The 12,157-nt window shown below is 38.7% G+C and overlaps 1 protein-coding gene across 2 annotated transcripts in view; it reads right to left on the bottom strand.

Moving 5' to 3' along the window:
• LOC148532156 (cadherin-6-like) overlaps nucleotides 1-10,416 on the bottom strand; it is a 351,919-nt gene extending 341,503 nt beyond the window's left edge. Inside the window, exon 1 of one of the 2 annotated variants that reach the window (XM_088468252.1) lies at nucleotides 10,163-10,416. The gene's annotated coding sequence lies outside the window, so the exon portion shown is untranslated. Of the gene's footprint in view, nucleotides 1-5,829; nucleotides 5,861-10,162 lie in introns of those variants that run through there. The other variant, XM_088468254.1, reaches the window with a different exon arrangement.
• Nucleotides 10,417-12,157: the final 1,741 nt, after the last annotated feature.

The raw sequence follows: 12,157 nt of genomic DNA, 5'->3' as shown, positions 1-12,157 counted from the left end.
CTCCTGTGTCGGCATTCAGAGCTCAACATTATGCTGTCAACATTTTGACTGTAGACAGCATAACTGTGGACAAAATATACCAATCCTCTAATATCTAACAGTTGACATACTGCAAGAATGCAGTTTCCTTTTATTGACTGCTAGCATCTAGAGTAGGTCTCAAAAATGTAAAAGTAGTCAACATTCCAACGGTCAGGAAACCGACGATCAGAATACAGACAGTGGCGTCTAGGCAGTCAGAAATCCGACAAATTCCGGAGGCAAGTATTAGGGGGAGGCTTAGGGTTTGGTTTAGAGGGAGGTTTAGGCACTAGGGGGAGGGTTATGGTTAGGCTATGGGATGGGAGGGTTAGGGTTTGGCTGTGGGAGGGGTGGGTTAGGGTTAGAATACCTAAATCTATTGGGATTTTGACCACCAGGATGCCGTTGTCCGTATTCTGATCCCATGCCCAACCCATTGAAAGGTCTTATGAAGCTGTAGCTACATGAGTGATAGTGGCATCCATTGAACAACCCTGTCAAAAGTAATCAACCTACAGAATATGTAAAGGTTTACTTACCTTAACATTGTATGCTAGATCCTAATTTTTATCACTACAAACTAAAGTCCTGCCTTTGGGCTCAGAAAGGCTCAGTACAATATCCTCAATGGGGATAAATAATAAATTAATTCTCCACAAATAAAACCTTGTCTCAAATATTTTAATTTCTAATAACATCATTGTTTGCATATGAAATTGAAAATATAAAACTAAGAATACTCTTCAAGTGAAGAAACCTGCATATTAGTAAAAGTGTTCCCTAGTCATCGCTGTTATACCTCCTTTGGCACTTTTTGGGCTACTGTAATTACATTTAATTGTCAATATCAGAAATGACTGCAATACTAACACAAATTATATCTTTGAATTTCCAGAAAATTGTATTACTTTGCTTATTTATCCTCACATAGGAAAGGCATTTGGGTATTTTGTTTTCAAAATTCCAACAAAAAATATACTATTGGGCAGATTCAGTTATTCATAGGTTGTGTCAGGCAGTTTCCACTCCCGGATAAAGTGTCCGGAGATTTTTCAATCATCAACCCATGAGAAGCGCCAATGCAGCATTTAACACTAATTTTTGCTTGCACAATTTAGAAGTAATGTCTCTTAACAGCTGTCTCCAGGTTGCTTGCAGGTTGACTGCAGGGGGTATATTTACTAACGTGCTACTTTTTAGAAGTGGAGATGTTGCCTATAGCAACCAATCAGATTCTAATTATCATTATTCTAGCACCTTCTAGAACATAATAGCTAGAATCTGATAGGTTACTATGGACAACATCTCCATTTCTAAAAACCTGCACTTTAGTAAATATACCCCCAGGTCTCTAACTGAATACCTTTGGGCAGTTTACTCAAGAGAAAAGTAAAACAAAAGACAAAACATGGCTAATTGAATCTGCTCATTTGTGTTACTTGCTTCACCATTAATCCTCCTTTGCAAACCAGCAAAAAAAAAAAAAAAGATTCTACACATAAATTAATCCTAATAAAAATCTGCCCTTGGACATTATAATGCATTTTTTCTTTTTTTATTATTTGTTTAAATGAAATTCATAAAATGTTAAGGAATAACAAAATCCGCCACTTCAGTGAGCCAGTGTAGTCCGTGACTGCACTGGCTTCACTGTGACTGGAGGTGGCTTCCCATTGGAAGCATCACCTGCCAGTCACGCTGAAGACAGGCAGCCAGGGGGAGGTGTCTCCTCCCTCTGGGACTGCCAGTCCTGGCTGCGATCAGCAGAGAACGGCTTCCACTGGAAGCAGCTGCTCTGCCTTTCGGGCAGCTCTACAGGGCTTCTCGGGGCTGCAAACAATGCAGTCCTAAGAAGCTGGTGTTAAGGGTGCGCATGCGCGGCGCCACTGACGCTCATGCACATGCGCCGGTCCCGACGCCTGCCTGATTCATTGAGCAGGCTCCGAGACTCAAGCCATCAGCAGCGGCAGCCCCCCTCAGGAAAGAGGGCAGGAGCTTCTGCTACAAATAAGACATACAATTTTGAAAAATAGACAACCTGCTTCATCAAATGAGGGGACCCCTGTGTTTATGTCAGGATGGGGGAGATGGTCAATAGAACCCCCCAACTCTGGATTTCTTAATGATTTCTGTAGTATAGGGTGCTATTGTCTGGTTATCATCAGACAATAATTACAAAGAAGGCACATTGTTTCACTCTTTCAAACAAGGGTACGCTCAAATGTGTAGGTGCCAGGATGGGGATATCGTGAACATTAAGTGCCCTCACCCATCCGGCTCTACTAATATTGATGTAGTACAGGATGGTATAATATCAAACCACTAAAAGGTAATGTCATTTTAAAGAGGGGAGAGATATTTCCCCATCCTTTGGACTTAATAATTATATCTCTGCAGAATAGTGTCCAATTCATTTAAAAGAGATGACTCATTGGTGTATGCAGGGGGTGGGATTTAGTACCCATAAACTCCCCATTATGGACCAAATGTTTTTTTGGCTGACCGCAGTCCCACATCCCGTGGTTGTAGCCCCACGTTATGCCCCAATTTCAGGGTCTATTAGAAATGTGTCAGCTTTGTTCCACCACATAAACTGGCAAAATGTGGCATTATGTTGTTTGGGGAGGGGCCTAAAAATGCAAAGTGTCCAGCCCTGCACCAACAATGACCTCCTGCAACATCTTAACTTAGGGGCTCCCAAAGTAAGTGTAATTATGTGTGTGTCTATGTGTATGCATGTGCATATATGTACATATAATTTGGTATGTATGTACGTGTTCCATGTAATATACATGTGCACTTACAAAGAGCCCCTTCTCCCTACAAATCCTACATTTGCCCCTGGCACTCCCCGAATAGAGGACAGCACTAGGTCTGTGGGTCCTAGGATGGGGGAGATAGAGTACTTTTATTTGTCTCTCCCCTATTTCCTGGCTTGTCTTACCTGAAAGAGGCAGCGTTCAATGACATTATTGATGTCCCCGCTCCTCTCAAGTCCCGAGTAGGAAGGAAATCTACTTTCACCCTAATTCTGAGATACAGAAAGACTGATGTACAGTTGGCCACATTTTAGTCTTTACTTGCCAACTTTTCATTCCATCTCTCCGGGAAAAGCCCGGAGAGGAGATGCAGGTGATCACTGTGAGGGCTGGGCCGGCGCTAATGGCTACATGGTGTGAGTCTAGGATCAGTAGGGCGGGTGCTGGACCAAAATGATGTGATTCTTATAGAATCGCAGAATATTGGCCTAGCTTCCTCCCAACAGACCTTCAATTCCTGGTAATATATTCCCCATTCTGCCCAATTCACTAGGAAGTGGGCAGGATGCGGGAGATCTACCATATCATCCGGGATCCGTGGTACTACCCGACAAATCAGGAGTCTCCTGGACCTTCCGGAGAGTAGGCAAGTGTGTATTAGTCACAAAAACAAGTTGCATTGTTGTCTGAATGCCCCTATCATTGTCAGAGATGCACTTGCAACCAGCTAGTCACAAACGGTTCCATAGTGCTGGGATCCATCATCATCATTATCATCACTTTCATCATTTGGAATTTCTACCTGCCCTTGACCACCCACAAATAATAGATATATTTGCAGCGTATATGTGTCTGTGTAATGGTTTGTATCACATGCCCTTACTGTACTAGGCTTATATAAGAATGCCCCCTTCCTTCCCTTGCCAGTTCTCATATAAAAACCTCCATAGGTACATATGCATGCGATCACTTTTCTGGGCATGTGCAGCGAGAATGCACGCAAGATACGCTATTATAACAGGTGCAATACTTACCCTGCATCAGCCCCAGTATATTTAAGTATCCAAATAGATATTTATCCTGGTATTGTATTAATTCAAAATATTCTGACTTCTCATTTAGTATTTTCAGCATGTTGTCACAGGACTGAAGAAAATGACTATACTCCTAGTTATCAATTCCTATGCTAATCACACAAAGTTTATAGCTAACAGACTACAATAAGTGAATTTTAACATGATTTGTTTCAATATTTCCATTATTAAAGATAGCACACAGTTTTATAACAGGCAAGGGTGAGATCCAGACATTGAACGATATAAAAAAATCAGATGATGATTAATACTGTACACTGTCAGTTACCTGGTAACTTGCAGCAAGTAGGTGCGACTGTACCAGTACTATGATCTCCAGAGAGGTGCTAATGGCAATGACGGATTAGTTAGTGTGTGGGTGTTTTGTGTCTGAAGAACAAACTATTACTTACTTCTACAAAACACACAATGTGAGAAATCATAGGATTTAGGAAGGATTTGGCATAATGGGCCTGATACTGAGTCACACGCACTGCTGATGTAGGGGCACTGGACTCTGGAGCAAAGATTTCCTACTGTGCATTCATCTAAGTGGCATCTTGCATGCCTCCCTTTTGCGCACAGAGTTACAGAATCAGATGCATGGTCACTGAAAGTGGTTGCATACAGAGATTCTTCATCGCGCACGTCACGTTGGAGGCCATACTCACACGGACAATATGCACCTAACATAAAGCATGTGCAAGTTTTGATGGGGCAACTAACGGTTGCTTCTAATGACATACCAAGCTGTATTTAAACGTCTAAAGATGCTCAATGTGGGTGCCTAAGTCCTTGCACATTCAGATACACAAATGTGCAAAAGAGAAGAGATTTATAGCGACATAACTTTACATCATATTACTTTGTAGTCACAGACGCTACAGCCACAAAAGACTCATGCACGGATGCAGATGTGTACGGCTCAGAATCAGTCCCAATGTGTATGAAGTTATTTTTTAATGATTTGTTATTTCTAAAAACACAGCTGCTAGTGAATTAAGTCATATTTGCCATGGACCAACAATGAGACATGTAAAACATTATGTGGGCAGCACTGATGGTGTAAAGGTTAGCATTGCTGCCTAATAGCACTGAGGCCCTGGGTTTGGCTCTCACCATGGCCACACAATCCACATATATACTGGTATGTAAATTGGTTCCACTTGGGTAGGGACTGAGTTGAAAGGTCAAATATTAACTGTAAAGCGCTGCAGAATATGTTTGCGCTATATAAATAACTGTTAATAAATAAATAAATAATAATAAATTATGTTTCTAAGCATGGATATACATCTGGTGGACCTTGTGGACATGAAGGACCCACATAGATTTTTTTTATCATTATCCCTTCTGTATCACATTATTTATTGAACACACAAAAGTATTATGATTAACCACTTCATAAGATCAATTAAAGTGTCTGTCATCAGACAAACCCACACCCTCCTACATAATCCTCTAGCACATTATTGCTACACAGAAATGTTTTTCTTTTTGCCCTCTAGGTGTCCTCCAATCAAGTGAGGTCTTCACTCTACACCTTCCAAAGACAATTGCTTCACATTTTCCTCCAGTCCTTCAGGACAAGCATATGTGGTGGCTCAGGGCTACCTAGGGGTTATATATTAACAGATGCTCTTTCAAAGTAATGGTCTTATTAATTTCAAACTCAATAAATAGCTATTAGCGATAAAGGTTTGGAACTCCCCCATCCCAAACCTGCCACTCACTCTTTTTTTTATTTCAATTAGACCAGTCTATAGAACTCATAGGCCCTCATTTAATTATATATATATATATATATATATATATATATATATATATATATATATATATATATAAAAATAAAAAACATTCCGATCATTTTCACATTGCATATTTTCTTTTTTTTCGAACACTAATTTCCTTGTGTTTGTTTAGAATAGTATATATTGTTAGGCCATCTGAATGTCATGCACAGAAAAATCACTTACTTTTCCATTGGAGACATGTAGTAGTATTTTATTATCTGGAAAAAATATAAAGGTTTACTGTAGATTGACCTGCACTGCCATTAGAATATAAAGCAGTTCTACTGAACTAACCACTTTGCATCAAATTAGTTATAATGTAATGAACATTACACTCACTGAGACAAAGATGCACCAAATCCACAATAGAGGGCAGATAGTGCTACATACATCCTAACCTCAAATTGCTACTTTCCATCAGCTAGACTGAGTCTAGATGATGTTGAAATACCCATCCTTTTACAGACCTGTATTTTATAGAGCTACTAGGGAACTGATCCACCACAATCATCATGATTAATCAGTCTCTGCAGCCATTGCGTAGGAAGACTGAATTTAAACCAAACCATTTGCAGTGATGGGGTCTATTTCACACTCACCTCTAGTTTCACCTTGAAACATATGAACATTTCTTATAAAATGTCACACAGAAGCAGGAATAATATGACCCTGTTCTAAGCTAATGCATCTATTCCACTAAATACAAAATAAAAAAAAAATCTGCTGGAGAAGCATCCTGCTTACTAGCTGCCAACCAGCTGCAAACCTTACACCCAGATAACAGAATTAGCATACTTGAGCAGAATGAAAGTACACACAATCTGAGCATTGTGATAATAGCCACTATTCCTTATCCCATATCTAAGCAAGCTACCTGTTAGAGAAACTATTAAGACTGTGATCTTTTTAACAGATTTGTTTTGCAGCATCTACTTTAAAAGGAACATTTTTCTTGTTAGTAACTGTTATCATTGAATACATTTGCTATAACATTGACTTGAACAAACATAACTCATCTCATTGTCAGCACAGGACTGTCAGACAACTAGTTCACTTGACAAGATTATATAGTTCTAAGAGGTAAATAGATCAAAGCTACTTATACCCAGCCATCAGAAAGGTCAGGTGACAGGGCAAGAGAAAGTACACTACTTGGCTTCACACCTAGTGCCACAAAAGCAATAAATACATTACAATGGTTTTTTTTTTTCTTCCTTTCTTTTCCCTCTGCAACCCAGAGAGCATAGACTGAGACAGGTCTGCAAAAGAAAGAAGAATAAAAAAAAGAGTGCCATTATCTATAATAGAAAAATGGCTGGTTTGACTGGTGACATTGAAACTCTGCACAACATGTATAAAGTCAGTGTATTTCACTTTAATTAATATGTTCATGCATTTACAACTGGAATCAGTATCAATTTGCATTATACAGAAGAGATGTTCATGTGTAATATTATGTTTTATGGAAACATGGACATAATCCACATGGCCTCATTTTGCCTATTACAATTTGTAAAGGCAGACGTAGAAAAAAAATCAAAGTATTGTAAACCTGCTGGAATATAGTGTCATGACTAAGCAAGTAGAAAATGAGCTGTCCCCCCCCCCCCATTTTTTATCTGCGCTAGAACACATTTCAGAGGCTACAGTTACCGTTCAATAGCAAGGCAAATCCTGCATTTAATCAGCAACAATATTGATTCACCATGCAGAACTTTCTGCCTAATTCTAATATGGCCACATGTTTTCCCTTAAATAGTGCAAGGAAATAGGAAAGTGTAAATGGCAAACTAATAGCATTTCAAGCTCTAGCTGTTTAATTTCTGAAAGCTTTCTATTTTACTAATTTGGATGCCTGCCAATATAGAAGCCCATGTTCTGATAAGGCTCCTTTTGAACTGTAAAAGAAAAAAAAGAAAGTGTCCCACTTTGACATGTGATGCTCTCTTAATAGCACAAGTGGCAAATTGGTTTTCTAACTTCACAGTATATGATGTATACTGCATGCACACAACAGTCTGTGTACACTGATAGCTGCTTTTGTATGTCACAGCCAGCACGAAGATGATATGCTCTCATCTCCAGTTATCCATACAATAGACTTCATAGAAGATCTGAAATGTTTGCAATATATAATAAAATACTTTAGAAGAATATTGGATGAAATCTGTGCAAGTGCACAGCAAACACATTCTTGGAATAGATGCTGCCGAAAACCTCATGTCCTGGCATAATTAAAAGTAACCCACATCCAAGACAGTCAAATAAATGAAAGGGTCTCCTTTGATGGGAACAGGCTCAGTGTAGAGAGAGGAGAATCACATTTCCCAAGGGAATAGGCATTTGCTTCAAAGAGAAATCAGACTGGAACATTAGTTAAATCCCAAAGGAGCAATGTGGGAGAAACTACAGTCACTTTCAGTGAAAAATGAAGTTCAACTAAGTCACTAATTATTATTTTTTTATTGTAAACTTATTCTGATAGTGACCTTAATTTTCAGTTATTATTATGTGCAGTGCTAATATAGACCACAAAAATACAGATAGGCTGAAATAGAATAAATGTAGACAGAATATAAAAATATCTTTAGGCAGTTTTTTATTCCAGCATATGAATGCTGTCTTCTGACACAAAGTGATGAGAGATAAAAATACTGCACATGTCAATTTGTTCTTAGGCATGTATGTATTTGACTGAGTTGATGGCTCCAAATTGGTTTTCCTGGAGAACCCAAAGGGACAGTGAATTCCCTGAAGAAATGGAAGCGTGCCCATTTCCTAAATGACTGCAATGGACAATTGCAGAAAACAGAAGAAAAGGAACACACTGATTGCCAGCGCTGTGTGTAATAGTGTTGTCCAACAAAGTATGGATCGCAGCTCACTTGAATCGATAGTTATTGTTTGTAGCGCCCCAAATGCTTTGATTTATTTTCTGTGAAATACACACTGCATCACTCAATAAAGCTGGAAACAGGAAGAAAAAATGATGGGGGCTTTTCAACATTTCAACACAATACAAATTTTTTTTAATAGTATTGAGGCCTAAAACGGTGTGTAGGAAGCCAAAAGAGCAGGTCCTTTCTTTTTCTTTTTTTCATTTTATCCCACTTTTTACATGAATAAATAAAGAAACCAAAGCATTCACAGAGTAACCCAACTGGCACAGATATGATTTCTCTTCCCTCTCGCTGTGGAAGTATGTGCACTGAGGTGTGCAAATCAAATTAATGTCATTATCTAGTATTAGTGCTGAGTCTTTTACAGAAAGCTGAGTGCTTTACAAATCCAGCCAGCAGTGAAAGTATATTCCTCTAGTTAAGACTTTAATGTGGGCTGTGAAAGCCAGCCTGTTATGTTCAGAGCTATAGTAATACCTGTTGTAGCTGTAGCCTTTATTCTATTGTACATTCTAGTAGATGTTGGCGATGCCTCATGCCAAATTCAAGTATAATTGATCTCTCTTTGTGGCTGTCACTCTATTATGTGACTGCTTCCCTTTTTTTCAAACAGCAAAACATTATTATTCTTTCCACGCGGGTCATGCCAGTATATATATATATATATATATATATATATATATATATATATATGAATTTCCACAGCAAAGTATGACTGAAACTAAAAATCTGGTAATTGCATAAAAATATTCATGGACAGAGATTGAAGGTGAACTTTGCTATCTATAATACAGATCCAAGTTCATTGCAGACTGACCCTCACTATACAGTAGAAGCAGATTTGAAACCACAATCACAAAAGTGATACCAGAGATGTTTGTATTAATTTCCAAATGAATATACTATATCAGCAAACATATCCATACACTTAAGCATATACTATTAAGAGCATCAGCTACAGAACTCTGGAACATGTAATATATATATATATATATATATATATATATATATATATATATATATATATATATATATATATATATATATATAGACCAAACTCGTCTTGCTAACCCGGTATCCTGCTCTACAATATGAGTGCCTCCGTACCGCCCAGCCTTTACTAGTCGAGCATGTGTCCCACATGACAGAGGTTCCAGCTATAGTTTGTATGCCGAGTCAAATAATAGGTCCAGAGACGGTGTAGCAATAACAATATACATATGTCTAACCCAATTGACTGTGACTGCTGCAGATTATCAGGAGTGGGTACAACAATACACTGCCTGAGGCTAGGTGCATGGTTCATTTCCAGGAGAATCGTCTTTAGGTGGTATCATATAATTCACCTGTGCCTGGGAATAAGATCGTCCAGCCAGACAGGGTCCCTGCCTGACAGCCAGCGCTGTACAACGGCTGTGCTGTGCATGCAGTATATATACTGTACATCCCTCTATGTGCTGCAACATCAGGGAGTGAGGTGACCTTCAGTAACCTGCGCTGCTGCTAACTTTCTACGGAACGGACTGAAATAGAAGCTCTGTTCAGATACGAGACTGTACCGCTAAGAACTGTCTATAGAAACAATGTAGAAGAAAAAGAAAGCTGCTTGTCCTTACCAGCAATGTGAGGAGGCAGCAGGGTGAGTGTCACTCAGTAGCACGCTGGTCAGCGCTTCTCTGCTGCTGTCACTGCTTTATTTCCCCACAATAACACCTCCTCCTCCTCTGCTACATCTACTCCAGTCTGACTGGGGCTCGGCTCCAGTACAGCATCACTTCTAGCTCTGACAAGCAGGGAGAAGGAATCATAGGGCTTCCTAGCTGATGAATAATGGGGGGGATGAGAGAGAGCCCTCCCTGAAGCGCTGAGACTCTGCTGCCTCTGCTGTTCCTAGAGCCGCAGAACTCAGTAGGCAAAGGTTAAGGACTGAGAGAAGCAGCCTCTCTCACATACACGCTGATTTGCAAGTGAATTCAGTGGGAGGGTACCCGAAGAGGAGGGCTTTGTTAGAGATCCCTTGTCAAAGAAGGACTTTTTGTGTTTGAAGTCTGAACCAATCATCCAAAACGGACACACTGTCAGTGAGAGGGAGGAAGAAAGGAGGTCAAGGCTCACTCTCATAACTTCCACTTAATAATTCCCTAGAAGATGATTTTTTCCCATCTCATGAATTCACATGTTTTGTGTATTTTATGAAGTATTTATTATGTTTAAACACTATCAATAAAATATTATTATTACTACCTAATAGCTACAGTACACTGCAACATGTGTCAGCTTCCATAGAAACAGTAAATGACATTAATGAGAGAGTGCTGTATATAACATGTCTACATTATATCTTTGGTTGTGTACACGCCTTTCCTAACATCCTACAGGCTACATGTAGACTTAAATTTGGTTTCCGATGAGTTCTTAACAGTGGTACAAGAAACAGAGATCAGATATGTTAAATTGTTAAGACAGTGCAGAGGAAACTGCACAAAACTTTTTAATTCACAGTATTTTCAGATGGTATCCTTGTAAGACGTTCTGTGACAAAATTGAATGAAAATTCTCCTAGTAATAGTATTGTTACAATTTAACTGAAGTATATATACAAAATAACATATATAATATTTCCTGTTTATAGCACCAGAGAACATGATGGGAGGAACAGTTCATAATTAGAAATATGTTTGGAAGAATATTTATAACAGTATTTATAATAACTGCCAGGGACCAGAAGACAGGATGGTGTCAAATGCAAATAACAGATTATTCTAAGAAGCTAGAATCTACCCTTTATCTTCTACAATGGAAAAGTAACAATTTACAATATTTATATATCATTTATCTATGTGTATATCTTTAATCTATGTTTTGACAGCTTGGAAGGTCATCTTTCCTCAGTGTAAACCAGGTAGCATTGACCTTCATCTGAAAATCATTGGTTCAGTATATAAATGAACATGTTCTGCCTCAAAATCAAGATATGCATTATCTATATTAGGGAGAGAGAAACACAAACTCTTGAATTAAAGAAGGCTACTGCAGGTGTTGACATTCTCACATGACTGATTTAGAGGTCAATGCTAAAGTGCTTTTGCAGCAACCAGAGATTCCAGATATGGCCAAAAATACAAAACGTTTGCATGTTTTTTAGCTGAATTTGTATGTTAGATTTGTTTAGAGGAATTGTTTTTAAAATGTATTATGTGGAAGTGTGCTCTGTGTCGAGGTTGTTTGAAGCTGGACCTATACTTATGTTGGATTGATTATGTATGGTGACCTCTCATTCTCTCCAGCTGTGGGACTGTACGGTGTATGGCCACAATTACCAGCCAAAGCTTTGGCAGTCTCATGCTGCACAGCAAAGGTAGTAAGGTTACATTATTTCCATTCCCACTCTTAAGGGTTTACTTTCACAGAAAAAAAGTATTATGTTTTTGATCAGTTTTGCAACATAACGTAAAGCTAAGCATATTTATCATTTTACAACCAGTCTTCAAAAGTGTATTCACAACATGTATTGGAGGCTGAATGGCAGCAAACATGCTATTCTGCAACCTTGAAGAGCAATTCAATTATGTCCCACACCAAAGAAAAACAATCAACAATTTGTATTCATC

The sequence above is a fragment of the Taudactylus pleione genome, unplaced genomic scaffold, assembly GCF_031769625.1.
Source record: "Taudactylus pleione unplaced genomic scaffold, aTauple2 ptg000083l, whole genome shotgun sequence".
NCBI classification, from domain to species: domain Eukaryota; kingdom Metazoa; phylum Chordata; class Amphibia; order Anura; family Myobatrachidae; genus Taudactylus; species Taudactylus pleione.
Note: the sequence above shows the minus strand (reverse complement) of the source record. Positions and strands in the feature narration are given on the sequence as shown.